Source organism: Chlamydotis macqueenii, chromosome 1, assembly GCF_036417535.1.
Source record: "Chlamydotis macqueenii isolate bChlMac1 chromosome 1, bChlMac1.mat, whole genome shotgun sequence".
Taxonomy (NCBI): Eukaryota; Metazoa; Chordata; class Aves; order Otidiformes; family Otididae; genus Chlamydotis; species Chlamydotis macqueenii.
This window is the reverse complement of record NC_141556.1, coordinates 150,747,466-150,767,708: the sequence shown is the minus strand read 5'-3', so window position 1 is coordinate 150,767,708 and position 20,243 is coordinate 150,747,466.

Here is a 20,243-nt window from a genome sequence, read left to right as displayed (position 1 = left end):
CATTCCTGAAGTCCCCCACTTCACATGGTTCCAGGTGGGATCATCAGGGGCCAGCTACCCTTAACAAGTTATATCATTGAACCAAACAAAATTATTGTTTCCTCTTCTTCTTTAAAAGCTTCCAATTGGGATGATAATAACCTAAAATGTTTGATGAAATGCCACTTACCTTATAATTAAGTAGAAATGTCACTCTCTTAAAATCCCTGGCTCCAAAGTTAAAACACTTTGCTACTGAAACACTGGTAGGATTATAAAATAAATACATGAAACAAAAGAGAACTAAAGTACCACTATTAAAAAGAGTGTTAAGAGTTACAGGAAATGTTAATCTGAGGGTCAAATTCTGCTTCCATTTTCACTATTGTAAATCCAAGCTAACAGCCTTCTCTTTACTGCAGTTGCTGTGGATATAATAACCTTACATTAAGAAACCATGTCAAAAGGCAGCTCATGATGATGTTCTAAAGATGGTGGGGCTGAGCTTAACTATCATCTCACTGCCATGGAAAACAAGCGGTCACCCTCCCCCTTTTACCCCTCTCCTTGTGCCCCTCTTCCATTCTGTTTATCTTACACCAATACTTGTGCTCTTTAAACCCTGAGCAAGGTCAGCTCCAGGATAAAAGTCACAAAGGAAAGCTTATTTTTCCTCTCTTTTTTTTTTTTTTTTTTTTTAAGAAAGAACAGTTCTCTAGTGGGTTAATGAGTTGAATCAGTTCATTGAAGATAATTTAAGATTAAGGCCGTAGCTGATGCAAGGAAGAAGTAAAGCCACATATTCCTTCGGTAAAGTGGAAAAATGGTTACTCACTGCCTGGCAGTATTTAACACCAAAACAGCTCTCCTAACGATCAATAGAAACACATGGAGCAAAGCAGTCACAACTCAATAATCCATGTTGGTTACCATGGAAAAATTATGAATATAGACACAATCAGAATTTGTCCAAGTTAGGAATGAGTAATCTGGTATTCACCACCACCCTCCTTTTAACTGGACAAACACCAAGTATGAGCGTATTCATTTTATTATTTCTCTATATTTACCACAATAAAAGAAATATTAGTTAAATATTCCTGAATTATTAGAATTTTTTCTTCTTCTTTTAAACATGGAGTTTTATGATTTCAGGAGAAAACTATTCACCTGGATTTCCAGGCCCTGAGGTTAAGCAAGAATAATGAGTTGAAACCATATTGCCTGCAGTTAAAATAAATAAATAAATACATAAAACAGGCCTTCAAAAAATGTTGCAGTTACTGCATTAAAAGTTGTGAAACTGAAATCTGAATTTTGAATCTTTTTATTTGCTTTGTAGCTATAGAACATGCAGGGTTCAGGTTTTCAAGTTTTCCTTTGCTCTTATGAAGTTAGGAAATTTTCCTTTGAAGGGTTTTCACTTGATGCTCCAGAAGGAATTTAAATTAAAATAAAAAAAAAAAGAGGGAGCGATACCACAAAAGTTGTAATAAAACTGTAACATTGAGGATCTTTGTTCCTTCCCAACACTCATGTTTGACTCTCCTTGCTAACCTCACTGAAGTCAGCTTAATTGCTCTATGTTTTAAATGTGTTTCTAAAAATAAATTCTAAAGTATGTTTAGAAAGGATGTTGTATGTGTATTAACACACACAACTTGTACGTGTTTAAAAACTAAACCAGCACAGAAGAAGTGCAGAGAAAGCAGCAGTGTCGTGCAGCAACAACTGAGGTTACCAGGACAGAGCACAGCGTGGTGGTTTGTTGAAATCTGTGGTTTACACTGTTGATTTGTCCCTTCAGTATTAAAATGGTTTAATCCCTCCATACACCCTACTCCGAAGGATGAAAACACTACCTCCACCATAGATACAAGGACCTCTGGCAAAAAGGCTACTGTCACATTGGTCAGGGGGTTGTATTTGCACCTGTCGTAGTTCAGCCCCGAGTGGGACCAGACTACGCAGTCTCACTCCCCCCACCCTCCAAGAGAACAGGGGGAGATGATATAAAAAAAACAGCTCGAGGTTTGAGATAAGGACAGGGAGAAAATCCTTAAAGTTACCGTTATGGGCAAAACAAGACTCGACTTGGGAAAAACTATTAATTTATTTCTCTAAAACTAGCAGGAGAATGAGACAGGGAACAAGATAACCTCCCCCCACCCCTCCCTCTTCCCAAGCTTAACATTATCTCTACTACCTTCCCCCATCCAGCAGCACAGGGGGAAGAGGGAATGGGGGTCGTGGTCAGTTCATCACATGTTCTTTACGCCGCTGCGTCATTGTCGGGGGAAGAACTCCTCACATTCCTCCCCAGCTCCATTGTGGGGTCCCACCTATGCGCCACAGTCCTTCATGAAAGTGCTCCGGCGTGGGTCATCTCTTCCACGGGGTGCAGTCTCTCCAGAACAGCTGTCCCAGCAGGCCCTCCACAGGCCACAGCCTCCTTCAGGCATCCACCTGCTCTGGCATGGGGTCCTCCATGGGCTGCAGGTGGATCTCTGCCCCTCCGTGGACCTCCATGGGCTGCAGGGAGACAACCCGCTCCACCATGGTTATCACCGCAGGCTTCAGGGGAATCTTGGCCAGGAGCCGCATTACTCCTCCCCCTCCTTCTTCACTGACCTTGGTGTCTGCTGCCGTTCCTCACAACAGGCTGGTAGATGCCTCTCAGGATCCTTTTTACATCTTATTTGCTTTTCATCTTCTCTCCACTTCTTGCAGCCAGGCCGGGCCGAGTTGGGCCCAGTCAGCTGCCCGGCGGGAGAGCAGAGGGTGAGGCCTGCAAGGCCCACAAGGCTCGCGCCTGCCCCTCTCTGCCCCCACTCAGCTGCTTCACATCTTCTTCCCTTTTTTTTTTTCTGTTTTCCCCTTCTTAAATACGTTATCACAGAGGTGTTATCACAGGACATTCTGCTACCAGTTGGCTCGGCCTTGGCCAGCAGCGGGTCCACCCTAGGCCCGGCCGAGTCCACTGAACAAAGGGGAAACAACTTCTAGCAGTTTCCTACAGAAGCTGCCACCTTAGGCCCCCCCCTCACTAAACAAAACCAGAACAGCACCTGACTCCAAACTCAACATTCATACATACTTCCGATAAGATCAATATATATTTCGGGACAAACCAACTAGATCACCAAGCAAAGCAGCTCAGATATAAGAAGAATTCAAATTCTACTCTTAAATATAAAAGAAATCTAACTGTCTCCAGCCACTTCTGCAAATTCAAGCACATTTACCTAAGTCTGTACACAGATAATCACAGAGTTCGAGGTCCAGTTTCACAAGTCAGTGAGAGGTTGGTGCTTAAAATATCACGTGTGGATGTCACTTCCTTGCCAACGTGAGATCCAGTAATTCTTTTGCTTTTCTACAGATGAAAAGCCAGAGTCTGAACAAACATATGAACCACAATGTGTGGAAGCACCAGAGTTTGTTGAGCTACAGGAAGACGCTGCGTAATTTGTCATCCTGAAGTACTGTTACAGCTCTCCAGTTTACAAGCCAACTTCTACAGGCACTTTGCAAACAGTATGTATAAAACCATACATGGGGGAAGATAAGGGACATCAGGAGAAAGAATATTCGTAGGGTGGAAAAGAAGGAGCCTACAGGAAGGAAGACGGAGGTATTGTGGTAGCTGTGCTACTGTGTCAGTAGGGCAGGTAATAAAAAACCTCCATGCCTGCTGTTGTTCCAGCCCTCATGCATCGTTTCTAGCTTGAGCAGCCAAAGAAAAGTTAAATGAGGAAGGGAAGCTGGAATGGAACATCCTGGTCACCTCCACATCCGGCATCGTCCTCTGTTTCCTTATTAGCCAAATATAACCCAGATTTATTTCACTGTGGTATTTTCTTTTGAATCAGCAGATTCTTTATTTTTCAATTAAAGCAAATCTTGCCAAAGCGGTAGGAAAATATACAAGCTTAAGAACAAGGGTGACAATTGCTGCCATTATACATGCGTGTAGAAGTGATATATTAACACCTCCTAGCAATTCACCTACCTGAAACAAAGAACAAAAGGAGGTAATACTACCAAAACCATAGGGGAGTAATAATTTTCCTATCTGTTTAAATAATGGTGAAATCTTTCTTCAGCCTACAGAAGCTTGACATTTACATACATTGTTAAAGGAACAGAAGAAAAACCTTCTTTGGTAAGAGCAGAGATGCAACTTGTGAAGTGAATCACAGCTACCTTTCCTCAGTGTTTTTTTGTAACATTTTTTGAGACCTTTTAGAATCTGATAAAAGGAATCTAGAAATAGATGAGAAAGATTTTTTGCTCTTTTCTACCTATTTCTTTGATGCTCACAACCAACAGAAAATTAATTTTACATTCTGCATCAAATTTTGAGTCTCATTTCAATTTTAAAATTCGCCGTTTTCTTCATGAATTAAATATGGCACCTAGTAACACAATCACTATAGTAAGGCTGGAATTTTAGTTCCAGTAATACATTGATTAAACTCTGCCCTCAAGAGCTTCAGTTTTCTGTATGACAAAGGTTGCTTTGATTATTTCATATCTGCATTATCTATGTATTAGGGTTTAAATACAGTGCCATGATTTGGAAGGCATGTGGAAGCGTGCCTGTCATATATAATCTATACACATACGCACAAATTAAAGCCCATTGAACTGGATTCCCTGGTGCCTCCCTGGAGCTCAGCTGGCATAGCTGCACTGAAAATTGGTCCCATTATCAGGAGGCAGACAATCACTTCTCGCCTCTGCCTTGCCCACCCCCTCCAGTTGTCCTTCATGGACCCGCTTGCTGCATTGTTTGTGCACTGCCAGCGCTTTGTTGCGGAGATAGCAGCCTTTGAATTGCTCCTGCCACTTTGCTAAAACTGCCAGAAACAGAAGCATTTGCTGAACAGCCTATTATTGATAATTTTTTTAATTTGGTCTTCCCATCTCTGCCAGGACTCCATAACACAGAGGCATGCAAAGCAAACGTGGCTGAGCAATTTTAACAGTCTACATAGCACAAGCTTCATTTCACTTCTCGACTCCTTAGCTCGAAGCTTACCGCAAATTAGAATATATACTAACAAGTTACAATGCAAGAAAGTGTGGTCATAACCAAGCATAACTTGCATCTTCCTGAGGACAATGCAACTTGGATTTTGGGCCAGCTGCTGGGGACTTCTACACAGCAAATGGGGTGCAGCTGTAGCTTGGACACACATAAACACCTGCGAAAACCCACTACGAAAGACAAGCGAAGAGGGTATAAACCATTAGGAAATACTGATTTCCCACTAGTCAGAGTTCCTGCAGCTTTTCTGCTTTGTCTTTTACAGCAGTTTGATCTCCTTTTTGCTAAGCATGTTCGTACAGCCTTGAAAGCAAGCTTCTTGCGTGAAGTTCAAATGACTTCATTTTTGCTGCTGTTTTAATCTGCATTAGTCAGCTTTGGTTAATTGATTTGAATAAAAGCTTAGAATTCTTAAGTGCTTTGCAGTACTGATCCATTCTACATCACACTTCTAGAACATAGTAGCAGCCATTAAGTAAAGGACTTCAACATCACAGCTACATCCTAGGCTAGATAAAACGTGACTGATTGATAGATTAAACAACATGAGAAGATGCACAGGTTGGCAGACACACGACAAGGATACAGACCACCTGACTGGTTCAAATTCACTGTCGGTGCAAATATACATGGTAGGAGCTCTCTGTCCATCGGATTATATTAGAACATCACCTGAAGTGAGCCTTACCTCAACTGTGAAAAGTCAAAGTGATATTTGCAAACTCTTGACAGCATCAGCTAAAAAAAAACAAGTATAGAAAAGAAATCACATTGTAGTGCTAGTCACGAAAACCTGTGAAAGTTTGCAAATCTTCAGACATGGGTAATAAAAAAAAAAGATTCTTATCCACCTTTGCTTGAAAACATCACACAAACAAAATTCCAGCAAATCGATGCAAGTGCATAGAGCTAGTCTGGACTTGAATCAAGACTGATTTCAAGTACATTAGAGATCCAATCTGAATGTTTTGCACAACTTGTTTCAGGCTTTGACTTTGTGAGCTGAAGGCAAGAGCCCATTTCCTCTATGCTGAGTACAACTCATAACAGCTGTAAAATGGTGCTGGCTGCCTGACAGGGCATAATACTTTTATCCTCTGACCTTTCTGAGAAAAGGACCAAGGTTGGCATAGATGCCCACTTGCACATTTTTTCCATCATATAACATATTATCCTGATGCAACTAATTATTAGACTGTAAATACAATTTTATTTTGATGTTTATCATTTCTCAGAATCTCATTTCTCAAAATGATAAACACCTTCTGCTCCTGAGTTTGTAAATATATAAACTTTTTTAAAATCTTGTTTGTAACTGGGTCTTCTTATAAAAATAATAATATTTTACCAGAGGTAGACATTAGAGTTCGACATACTTGGTCTGCGTGCTCTGCGCAATGAACATTCTCACTACAACATACATAGCCTACATGCCAAACCCACATAGAAGCTGGGGAAAAAGAAAAATCTCAATTTTTGAAGTTTAAATTAGGCTCCCAAATAAAATACCCTGTTTTCAAAGGCACCTAGCATTTTCAGATGGAAAGCAAACCAAAACAATCAAGCCTTCTTTTGCTGGCTGTCTAAATAAGGTTCTATATCTTAATGAGATAATTAAATTTGAATTAAGAAGTTTGCCTCCATTTTAAAAGTGTTGCTCATCTGACCACAGTTGTAATGGCAAACAGCTCTAGCCACTAAAATCAAAGGGCAGGCTAATTGTATTAGGTTAAAGCATGCAAAGGACTTGACTTTACAAGCCCTTCCTATACAAAACTCCCACCGCCTGCAGGATCAGGGAGTGATCCAGACTTTCCTAGTTCTTTCAGTTCTTTTCGTCATGCTGGAAGAGCTAGGTTGCCCTCTGGCACTGGCTTGCAGCAGCTGCGCAGAATAATCTTAAACATATTGGCACAGGTGTGATTAACAATTAGAGGGGGGTAAGTACTGTATTTTAATTTCTCTAAACAAAAGTTTGTGAGGAGTCCATGCCTCTGAGTGCATGTCATGTCCTCCCTTTTCAGCTCCAGAATTTATTGTTCAACTTCAGTGGTCTGGAGAAGGCTTCATCCAAATCACTGCTCCTGAGCATATTTTGGGTTCAGCTTTTAAGATGAAACTTTTTCCCTTGAACCATGCTTAGTCCAGTCAACATAAATATATATATCTCACACACACAAAAAAAAAGCTCTTTTGATAAGTTCAGTAAAATGCTTGGATTTTTCTATTTACTTGAATTCACTGGTACATTTAAAGCTGCTCCCCAAATAAGTCTTTCTGTTTAACTTGAAATACAATTTGGCTCAATTATGCAACTGAATAAATAAACTTATTTGCACAGAAGAAAGCTATAAGCAGTTCACAAGTTGGAAAAGATATTTTAATAGCCTTAGAATGACTGGGAAATTACTAAATATAGTCATATTGTCCAGAAAAGTGACGGAGATCTTTGCAGATCTTTCCATGTGTCTCTTGGAACACATGTTCAGCAAATCTCTCAAATAGTGGAGGAAAAGACAGTTTTCATATTCTCTTTACATCTCAGAAGTATGTTCTTTCTAGGCTCCGGATGAGGAAATTTTATCCCATGGAAGTGAAATGCCTAGCTCTTTTAAAGCTCAGCTACTTCTGACTCCCTTGCAGAGAGTGACCACGTTAATTTGACTGGGGCGAATGTCTGAAGTTGTAGGAAGTGGTTTTCAAATCCTCACTTTTTGCAAGGCCAAACAATTCAACTTAGTTGAGTCTGTTGAGACTGAAAGCCCAGACACCAGTCTGAGCTCATTCAGAAGAGAGCACAGGTTGTTGAGATTTGACAGATTGGACAGGAAGCTAGAGAAAGCTGCCTCATGTGTGTGGTTTTGTGTTTAGACAGGACTACCAACGTTGCTCCTTTCATCTCTCACCCTGCTGCTTTGGGAATTAAACTACCACAGCTGCACACATGCAGTGACCGTTACCTGTGATTCTTGTGCAGACCAACCCTGCTCTTGTATGCACAACAAAACCATTATCCCAGGCACATGAGACTCTACTCACCCCTGGTAACTCACACATTTTGGACACTTAGAGTTACCCTGCTTACTCACAGCAATTATATGTCCTTGAGTAGTAAGCCTGGAATACTCTGAACATGCACAGGGCCTAATGCCCATCCACAATCAACATCAGAAGTGCAATAAATCTCACAAGTTCCTACCACACTGTTGAACACAAACATAAGAAAGCATGTTTAGGTGGGCCTGCGTCCTGGGTATCCCAAGTAATTTATGCTGCCTGTAGAAAAAGCTGGCAGAGGTGCTGTGGGTCATGGTCTCCCTCCTAACAATGAACACAAGAAAGTGGAGTATCTCTGAGCAGATCCTGCCTCCCAGACCTTTGGGTCAGTTTGTGATAGTCCCAGTGCGGGAGAAAGTAACCTCCAGTTTGGTCCAATGAGCCATATAAAGCTCAGTGAGATCCTCTCTTCTCAGCCTCAGTCCTTTCCTATCAGTCACTACCAGGCAGGAGGAGTGGAAACAGCATGCAGAAACTGGCTCTATGGCAGCTGGGAGCTTTCCTCCTCTGAAGGAATTCCTTACTGGCCATTTGCAAGCACAATTCAATTCCCTGCATCAACTGAAAAATGGAGTCTGGTGATGAGAGATGGAATCTGGGACCTCTCTGCAAGTCGCTCCTCAGCTGCAAAGGCCCTCCCTCCAGCCATAACCTTCAGGATCTAAAAGATCTCCAAGCAGGTTTTGATCAAGGTCCAGGTAGATATGAAGATGTGTATGTGCCATGCGGTCAGTTGAATGATGTCCAATCAAGAAGTCAAGAGGTATTGGCTTTGCCAGAACTAATTGGAGGCATAATGCATGCCAAAGGTGTCAGTTAGCAGAAGTCATAACTTGGGTAACAGTAACACACAGTGAGGCTGGTTTGCTGTGCTACCAAAATAGTACATTAATCTAGGGGCTAGAACAATCAAGCCAGCATTTAGAAAAAAAAGTACCTCTTAAGACTCATGCCAAACCAACAGAAATGCCATTCTTACAGCTAGCATCCAAATAACTGATCGCATTTCATCACGAAGAAACATGTTGCTATTGCCCGAGGCAAGCATAGAATCCACTAAGGAACCAAATGGGAATAAATGAGATATTAAGCCTGAACTTGACAAGCAACATTCCAGTTCCTGCCATATTTTTTGGTGAGGCGTGTATTAGGAAGGCAGATTATTCTATTGAATTTGTTACTTTTCTGTGACATTTAACTGAGGCAAAGTGCAACCCAGAAAATCAGGACAGGATTTATCTCTCTGGCCTTTGAAAGACAGGTTAGGGTGGTCTAGGTTAATATACTGAGGAATGCAGCTCAGGGTCTCTCTTGACTTCATTCAATTATTTTGGTAGAGAGGGATGAGCTGGTATGTATACTCACGTGTATAGCTCCTTGCAAGTATTGAGAGCTAGGATAAATTGAGAAATACCACAGGCAGAAATGAAATTAAGCAATTTTAAGAGTGTGTTAACAGAATGCTCACGAGACACTTGCTTTGAAAGAATACATTGTACAAGAACATGGTACTTATTCCTAGCCCAGGAAAAAAATTGTCTTGGTACAAGCTCTTTTGTTATCAATACAAGTAGTGAAGTATGCTGACATTTTATTCACCAGCTCATAGACAGATTCCAATAAAACAACCTGAATCATTCCTGTGGTAAAGGCAGCCAGTCATCACCGCTACAATAATGTTACTTCCCTGTTTTCTAAAAGCAGCGAAAAAGTATCCTCGGCTTCTGTGAGTGCAGTGAATTAAATTGCTAAGGGATTACAGGCTAGCAGCACTTGTAGGACCAAATTCATCACACATACCTCCATTCACTCTAGAATGTCCCTGGGCAACTCCTTCATCTCCTTTCTATCTATGGTGAGAGCTCAGAGTATTTCTCCCTCCTCCTTGTCATATTTATTTCTCTCAACAGTGTTGTTTCTTTCCTGTCTGAAGATAAGTCATTCACAGTGTTACCACATAAAATTCTGAGCACAGATGTGTTAAGGGTCCTATAAGCCGCAGGTTTTTGCTCTGCAGACATTTGTCGAAGTGCTTGAAGCTGTGATTGCCTGCCTCCTGTTTCCAGTCTCTAATGCCCAAACCGTTACAGTTCTGCCCACTGATGCCTAAAACATTCCCTAAAATATTTGCATTGATTGGACATAGCTTTTAAAAACAAATACGTCCAACCTGACGGACAGATGATAATAATTGTGTGACCTCACAACCTTGACCAGCAAACAAAATAGAGGCGTCACAGCAAAGCCTTGTTCTAACCATTTTGCCACAGTTTCAGCTGTCCTCATAGCAGCAATCATAGACTGCACATACTTGCGGGCAGGGCTCCCTTCTCCCTCCTATTTAATTCATTTTCAGAGTTTGAAGATCTCTAAAATCAGAAAAAAAAAACCCAGTCAGCTGCTCAGCACTCAAGGCTGCAAAACGCCAGGAGCACTTGAAGCTTCCCATATCAGCAGTTACACACAGTGTCACTCTCTCATCATCCTCAGTGCCAAACAGGAACGTAACAGGGGAAATACTGCTCAGGAGCCACTTGCCTGACATGTGTAGCAAAGACGTACTCCTGCGTTTTGTAAGCAGACCTGTCAAGCCTCATGCATAAACACCAGTCATCTGACCTCTTGTTTCGATTTATCACAGCAGCACCAGCAACTCGCCTACTCCAAACCAGTGGACCAGGAGCAGAAGAGAGATGGCTGCACTGTAAAGCAGCAAAGCCTGTGCCTCCCACCAAGTCTCTTCCCTCCCTTCTGTCCAATACACAAGCAAAAAGGACCCATGCTGGAAGAGACACTTTCTAGGGCTGCAGCCTTCCCCTGCAGTACATCTTGATCGCAGAATATGATATTGCTGAGGAAACACATACAACCCAAAGAGGTGTGCCCTTGCAGTACAAGCCAGTGCCTGCAGCTGCACACGCTGAACAAGATGAAAATGATGAAGGCTATGGAAAGCTTTCTTATTTCCCATGCAACTCAGGACAGACTTGAGGCTGATGCAACTCTCATCTCATTAGTCTAAAAACCAGGAGGAGATTATTTTCAAACTTCAAATACATGTGAAGAATTCATTAACTGCTGTTAAAAATTAAAATACCCAAGGAAGAGGGCTCTGTCTGCTTAGCCATGCCAAGGTTCTGCAAGAGGCACCCTCAGGCCCTGCTGACTAGTGTGACTCTGTGGCACCTCAGGTACTTTGTGGTGGGTCTTGTTTGGTTCCATGAATCTAGACTGAGACAGGGCATTTATCTCAGTTTGCTCATCACAAAAAGACTAAAACTACTTGTAAGATCATTGCATGCTGTGACAAATGAGCATGGAGGAATGCAAAACACAAGTTATGCCTTTGTAAAGATTGCTCACAAATCAGAAGACAGATTTATTTTTTTTTTTACCCCTCCTAGTTAAATCTTGCTATCCATTTGTTTATCTTCCTTCCAGTTGAAATAAAATAGCCAGAGAATGGTTAATATATGTATGTGAGGAATACAGGTTCAGTTTGCAAATAAACTGCCCCAAGACCCATTCTAATCACGTTTAACAGTGACCCCTAGTGTTCCTCAGCAGCATCTTTGCTTTTTGTTGGGTATTAGGCAAAGAATATAAAATAAACTAGACTAAAATAAACCTGACTTTATACTGCAGAACCGTATCAACGCTCAGCTTCGCAAGGGTCCATAAAAACCCAACCGAGAGAGTAACACTATGTGGCTGTGTATTGGTTAGACATTTCTCTTTAGCCTTAGTATTGTAAAGACCAAATTTCCGATGTCTGGCTGAGAACTGGAGGACTATTGCAGAGTTTATAAAAAATTAAAACCAAGGAAAAAAAATCCACAAAAACTTCCATTGGCACATATTATGGAGCTCTAGATGACAAATTTCTTGATGACATTTTATTTTAACAACATTTCACTAAGCAACTACTTTTGCAGTCAAGCCTATTGTTACAAATGTGATTAATATTTGGTCTTATTACTCATATGTTTACATTATTTACATAGTGCAAAATGTCATGGCACAATATCTATTTTGGCAATAGTCGGGGTCTACACTTGGAGATTTCAAAGAATATCAAATGCTGGCTAGCTATTTCTGATGAGAGCCACTTAGGACTGCCAAAAAGGGAGAGACTAAGCCGTATCTAAAGACTGGAGTGGGACAGTAAAAGGCAAGGAGAGGGGAATCTGGGAATAAGTATAAGGGAAATTCCAGATCCTCGCCATAACAGCTGTGTAAGTAAACATAAGTAGGAAAATGAAGCTAGAGAAGACAGTGAACTTTATGACATTTTTGTGATCCGTGAGAAACGTTAAAGACAGAATGGGTACAGGTCTCCAGTCAGTACAATTATCTCTGCAAACCCAGACTAAGCCATATGTACCCGTAACCACATGTGAAGTGTCTAGTTTGACTTGAATTTAATCAAGTATTTCCATTAGCAAACATCAAATAAATAAATAAATAACATAATTTTAAAAACACTCAAAAATTAAAACCTATCAAAACAAGACCTATTCTACTATTCTACTGTGTATTTCACTTTGGTACTTATATAGCAATTTGGATCAATAGAAGAGTTAATGATATGAAACATTTCAAAAAAAATCACTACCTAATATGTATCTTCAGACATTTATTAGACCTACAGTAGAAAATAAACTACAAGTGCCATCCTGCTTTAAAACAAACAACAACAAGGAGAAAATAGAAAAGAGAGAGAATATGTAATAATGGTTATGAAAAAGACAAGTGTTTTTAACTGCAGGTAACTATTGAAAGTTCAAAACACCTCGTAGTCTCCCAGTGTCATTTTCCACTTAGATTAAGAATTAATTTGTAAGTTTTCAGTTTTCCAAAAGACGGCAGAAATTCGCACATACACAAACCTATCAGTTGATTTGAGACTTGTGCAGTAACACTAGAGATCAGGAGAGCAGCTTTTAAATCAAAGTCTTGCAATCTCAACAGTTAATGTTCATCTGGCTAAGATGTGCCAAGCAACTCCGCTTTCCTAAGGGAACAAAATGGACATACGGTATTTCTGTTCTTATAGACTACTTACATCTGCTCAAAGTATCATGATTTTTATTCCCATGCACTAGCACAAGCAAGGCAGCATAAATTGGAGCTGAATAAATTAGTTTGCAATGAAATATCCTTTCACTAACACTCTTTATTTTTAAACATAAGCCAGCATCCCTCCAGCCATCTATTTCACTTATGTATTCTTTACTGGCAGATTTAGTTAACGCTTCATTAGGCTTCACATCTTCCTGAAAAGGAATTTTAGATATTGTTTGACATATCATTGTCAATTGTAAAGAGTTCTTCAGATGGGCTTCCTTCCCCATCTGTGTGCTGAGGACCAACAGGTTCTACTCTCACAACTGATTTCCTTGATACAGATAGTCAAGACAAACAGCCTCTCCTGGGTCAAAAGCATCTCTGACTGCTCTACAAGGAAGATGTGATCCTATTTAGCCTTAGTAAGAATTACCAAACATAGTGTTTCACGGAATCACAGACTGGTTGAGGTTGGCAGGCACCTCTGGAGGTCATCTGCTCAGCAGGGCCACCAAGAGCTGGTTGCCCAGGACCATGTCCAGACTGCTTTTGAATATCTCCAAGGAAGGAGACTGCACAATCTCCCTGGGCAACCTGTGCCAGTGCTCAGTCGCCCTCACAGTGAAAAGGCATTTACTGATGTTCAGGCAGAACCTCCTGTGTTTCAGGTTGTGCCCATTGCCTCTGGTCCTGTCACTGGGCACCAATGACCACAATATTTATTTACTTATAAGATACAGAGATATGCATAACTATTTGTCACATCAGGGCATTTTTAAATTTGCAAGTTGGCACTAAAACAAAGAAATCAAAACCAGTTTGGAACCTCAGGTTAGCAACTTCTATAGTGGCCAGCACTATCTTAAAATGGGAGTGCATAGGGCCCCCTGAACAAATCACAGGCTCCACAGTCAATCATGAGAAAACCATGCTCATTTCTCACTCCTGCGCAACACAAGTGTCTAGGGATGCAAAATGAAGAAGAGATTCACACTATGAGCACAAATCTGTCAAAATGCAAATGTGATTATGCAAAATGCCAAACACACCTGCAAGAACAGTTGTTGCGGTCTCACTAATATTTAGATAACACGTTGAGCTTTTGTCGTGGGAATATGCTCTTTTTTTTTTTTTTTGCTAAAAAGTTTCCATGATGAAGTGACATGAAGAAGTGTTTCTCTGACATGCATGCTGATGCATGGTTCAGTATGCAAGGTTCAGTATAAGGACTGCAAAGTGATTAAAGTAGTTTTTCAGTTTGGAAGCTAAATAAATAGAAGTCCTGGCAAGAAATTCAAGGGATTAAATTTAGCATCTCAGTAGAGTTTATGATTAGTCAAAACCACTGTTTTCATCCTCTGAAATGAAATTCTTGTCCATTTCAGCAGAACACCACCACCATACAGGAGAATACAATCTGCATATACTGTTACCATCATGTCTTTGAAAACCTCTAAGCTTCAGAGCAACAGCAATGATAGGAGTCAAAAGACAACCTTCATAGGGTAATGATAACAACAATAAAAAAGCGGAGGGGAAAAAACTCAACAAAAATTTGTTCCAAAGATGGTACAAAACTGCTTTTCAAGGAAACCAAGGTTGAAGCATACATACTTACATGCATTTTAGCTATTTTCTCTTCTGCTTGTGTTGCCTCTCATGCAGCCATTGTTCCCATTTCTTTATGGAACTGAAGGATACAAGTGCCAAGGTATAACATCTTGGTGTAAGAAGACTGCATCTGTCTGGTACAGAGACCTGAGAAAAATAAAAGTTGCTTTCTGCATATGATTGTTTCAAACATTGCATCTTAGTAACAGAATAATCAAAGTCCGTATTTCTTTAAGAAGAAATACCAACGAACTGGAATTCACGTTAGCTAACCAGAAGCGTCCTGGATCTTGTTGTCCATGCTGGTGATGAACTGCAGCGGTGAGCAGTTCTCTTGATGGTTAACGGAGATGAGTAACAAGCTGTACAGCTGCTCAAGCTACAGTCCGTGCAATACGTGCTAGGTCTACAGTCAACAGAGAAAGTTTTCACATTACTCACTACTTCACTGTCCGGAGGTCTAGAGAGCAAACTCTTAACTAAGCGGACACATTCCTATAATACACAGCATGCACATTTCAAGTAAACATCAGTATTTCTACTTCAAATGAAATGTCAGAGTGATCAAAACTATGTCCCAAGCCCCAGAGTTCTCACAGTATCGGAACACGTGTATGATGCACTCCTTACAGATCACACGCACGTTGTGGTCTGCTTTTTCCCTTTTCTCTGCATCCGACTATCTGACTGCTTTCTGCTCCTGTACCCGTGCTGTTTTGAACTGTAAGAGCTACCATTGTGGCATGCAAAATAATTGTTTGTTTCCAGATTGCTCTGCTGCAGCCCTGAGCATGCAAGCATACACACTTGAGCCACCTCTCTGTATCTTTCAGTTCTGGATAGTGGAGAGAGGCAGAGGGAGAAGATATTTTAAAAGGTCAAACCCCTAAGTCCCACTACAGAGACTCCATGGACTGTTTTGGGAACTTAGATAGACAGCACACATGTAGACACACAGGACAGGATTCATCTGCCTAAACATGGGCATCTAGTGTCAATTTAGGTATTGCTGTGAATCCGTCCAGCCTCCTGACCCCAGACTAGGAGGCCAAAGCTCTCCAGCAGACTAGTCCCATCCAGATGTCACAGATACTCTATAGCAACTCAGATAATACTCAAATTTAACTACACTCCTACATGTTGAAAAAAGAATCGAGGCCCTAGGGTAGACTCCATTCGATATTAAGTCACATACATTATTATTATTAGACAGGCGTTTAAGGTCTCGTTCTAGTCAGTAGAAATCTAATGAACATAACCAATAGAGTCCAAAGAGCCAGTCACCTCCCCCTAATACAGACCATCCATGGTTGGTCAGCTGAATGAATGGTTTTTACTTCATTGACAATGGAAATTTCCAGGAAAATGGCAAAATCTAGACTAATGGCAAAGTAAGCCAAGAGATTTTCATCTGCCTCCCAGTACATCTAGCCTGGCTCATCACCTTTACTATTTTTGGACTGTGGTTACATAGACACTGCAAGAGAGAAGGCACATTACTTTGCATACTGGCCAACGAAACTGATTCAGGTGCTTCTCAAGAGAAATTTAAGGGATGTAAGATTGAAAAGAAAATCTTAATGAAGCAGAAAATAACTCTTATGGCTAAGTCTTCCTTCTAGACATAGCTGTACCATTTCTTTAACCTTATATAAAGAAGAGCCCAATTGTAGTCAGTAGCACAGCTTTGTAATAAAAGTTGCCTTTTGTGGTGCAAATATTTATTTCCCTGTGTTAAAATTTATCCTGAAGGTTTACATTTTGTTGTAAGCAGCATGAAGAAGGGAAAGAAAATTGCATTTTCTTCATTTCCTTTAAACAGGTTTCTCTTTGTTGGCTTCTAAGCAAGAAGGATTAAATATCCTTAAGCTCATCCTTGGCACCTCCGATAGGTATAATGGAGTAATATTGCATGTATGAAAGAGAAAAATCAGCTTGAAAGAGGCCACTCTTCTAAAATTGGAAAAACCAAAGCCAAATGTGATCTTAGTTATTCTGATACAATCAATGGGACTCACTCATAATCACTGCAATGAATCAAAACCTGCTGCAGAGAACAAATAGAAATACCAAGATTCTTTATTTTAGAGGAAAAAAAAAAAATCTAAAAAAGTAACAAAAAAATCCCCCCAAAATCTAACAGCAATAAATTTGTATTACCTAGATAACCACAGGAAGAAAAGTGTTCTACAAGCAGCAGGCCCAACAAAAGCTGATTTCCTACGGATTGAGTCACACACCTCCACAAATGATTTGCCAAGCCCCAGTTTCCCTTCTTCCACAATACCTTTTGTCCCTGTCCTCTCATGTACTTCAAGCCTCCTGTCACATCCTCCAGTTGTGATCCTGAGCCATTCACACTCTCACTGGACTCCTGGCAGACCAAATGGAGCAGATAACTGCTTAGTTTAAGCTGGGGGCGGAAAGAGGTACCCCTTCAGATCTCTGTCATCTTGCCACTGACTTTCACAAAACTTGCAGGAACTAACTTTGCTATTGGAGACCTCTCTTTACGTGTTAAACTTACTTGACAGTGAAAGATCAGTGAAAGGACTGATTTACAGTGCAGTTGTGTAAGCCAAGCTAAAATGTGACAGAAAAAAATTAAAGATTCTCAGTTTAATTGTAGATGGCATTATTGATCGCTCAGGCAGTTCACGGTAGGCAATCAAATAATAGAAGATCGGATACAGAAAGTAATGTCACACTAGTAAGCCTAGATGACGTGTTACTATTTCTACATTAAAAAGCAGGAATTCTGTAAGATAATTGAAGAATGCTGTTAGGAGACATCACAAAGCAAATTGCTTCACTTCCCATCCTTCTCCACCTCCGTGTATGCCTTGGATGCTCCTGACTTGATCAAGTTGATTCCATTTCCAGATTTACTTTTTTTAGACTCATTCAAAAAAATAAAAATAACACATTTTCCCATCTCCCTACCCTATTCCTGTTAGCAATTCTGCAGAGAGCGGAGAGGAGTCACACTGCAGGAGCAATTCAGACATTCTGCCTTTGTGAAGTGGGGATTGTCAAGGGTTGCACCCTGCCAGGTCTGCAGTAGTTATACTCAGGGCTGGAAACAGGAGTCCACATGGGTTTGGGGTTGCAGGGATCACAAGAGGAAAAGCTTCAAAATAAGGGCAGCAGGGGGTCATTCTCATTTTCTACTTATCCGGACAAAACAGCTGAGTTAGGGGTCATCTCTGAAACCTTCCAAGAAAGATCAACACCTGCTACTGGGGCATTTTGGGGAACCTCTTCCACCTTAACAGACACCTCTGTTTTGGAGGCTTCACTTCAGTTACAATACCCAAGCTAGAAACTAGGATGCTCTTCTGATAGCAAAGAAAACTTTTTTTTCATGTACAAACTCAAAGTGAGCATACCCACTTTAACTGGATCAGGTTTACTTGCGCAAGCATCAAACTGACTCAGAAACAGTAATTTAAAAGCAGCAGGAGGAAGCTATGCGCTAACGCCAGCATACAGTACCTATGTATGTATTTTTAGAGCAAAAGCAAGAAACAATTTCTCAATCCAGATAAAAATATAGAAACTTCCACAAAGTGAGAAAGTTTTAATATGACTGTGGAGCCCTCCTCTTCCTCTCAAGATTTAAGATACTAGAGTGCAAATTTGTAAAGCAGTTCATTTTAACTGACTCTTTACATTCACAACTGTTATAAGTACTACTAGCAAATCAGTAGGTATATCAACACCTCTTAACCATTAGAGTCATTTTGTTCTTTACTACTTCTGAATTTGAAAGTGAAACCTATATATTATTTGGAACTACTTAAAGTTCAATTTTCCCCCTGTTCACATGTAAAATAATTTTTAAGCTTCAGCCACCAGTTCACAAAAATCTTGCTGTTCACAACACCATGCGTCAGCCCCATCTATTTGCCCACAGGCCTACCTCATTCCCAGTGAAGGAGCAAAACTTTGGAGTGTATCCATAAGGATGCTCACTTTGAAGTCCTTCTACTTTAACAGCCAGCCACTTCACGAGCGGTGAGGTCAGAGCAGCTTCCCATTGCAGAAATGGGACTGGAGCCCACCTGTGCAGAGTCACTGGAGCAGCACTGCCGCAGCCTCCCAGCGTAGCTCAAGCAACCATTCTCAGAGCTCTAGTCCCAGAAATAACTCGCTGAGGTGAGCTAACTTTTCAGGAGAAGATGAGAAAGCAGCACATAACACACAGACGTCACAGAGCAACCTGAGGTGATGTACTCTGCTTTGATAATGTAAGAACTCTACAGATGCTAACAAAGTAATGACATGCTCTATGTGCATTTCAGTGCCTCAGTTTCCTCACCTTTGTAGAGCATTTCTTAGGCCTCTCCAAGATCCTGCAGATCATAAGTCCTCTCTGTGCTTCAGACCAGCTCCCTGTGACTATAGCTGCTCTTAACAGTCACCCATCCCCAACAAGAGTGTTTTCTTCTCGTCCAACCCCCACACTTCCTGTTCATCTTTTTTTTCTTCCCCAGCCAAGACTTTTATCTTACAGATTAGCACCAACTCCTAATTTTTTTCTTTTTTTTTTTTTTTTGTTCTGCATTTGATGTTTCAAACTCGGTCCTCTACTGAGATATTTAAATGCATCTTGTTCTTCTCCAAGTTCCTGGAGTTCGTTTCCCCAATATCTCATGCTGAATAAAAGCCATTGAGCTCTGATGACTTACTGTTACATCTGGTCTAAGGGGTAAACAGGCAGCTTGTGAGCAAATTGTGGGTTCCACCACTCAGCAGTTTCTAAAGAGTATGAAAATCTCACTCAAACATCTTTTATTGTACATAGAAAGATCCACAAACTGATAAATACATATGCTGTTAGCTGTACTGATTTCAAAGAGATTTTAAACCAACCAATACAGTGAGTGGAGTGGTAGCACCCATGGCAAGCCAGAGGCTTCATAGAGTTTAAAGTTCAGAAGCTCGATTGCGTCCTCTCTTCTGCCACAGTATCGTCAGGTGGCCATAGAGGCTATTTAGACACCTGAAGGCGTCTTCAGGAAAGATGAACATGATGATAATGCTGGTTAGATAGGACCACTGGAGCTGAAGAAACCACTAATAAAAAGGATTTGTCCCTTCATTAAACAAGCTGATGGAAAGATGAACAAGAATTTTGCTTTTCTCAAGATCTCAGTTACTGAAATGTGAAAAAGTAGCAGACCTACAAATGCAGTTGAGTAAAAAAAGCAAAATGGATCCGTGTTTTACTGCAGGGATAAAATGGGTATCTGCCACCTGCAGTACACACGCTCAACAACGCCAGAGAAGAAACAGTCCCAAAGGGTGACGCAGTGCGAGGTGAAAATCCAGTGTAATTAATAACAGGTGGAAACCACTGAAGTCAAGCAGTTTTACATCAAAGTGCATCTGCAAATAGATCAAGGGCACATCGATCCTATTTTTCTCAAGCAGATATTTTTTGCTTGTGACCAGCTGCCATCTTTGTGGCCTT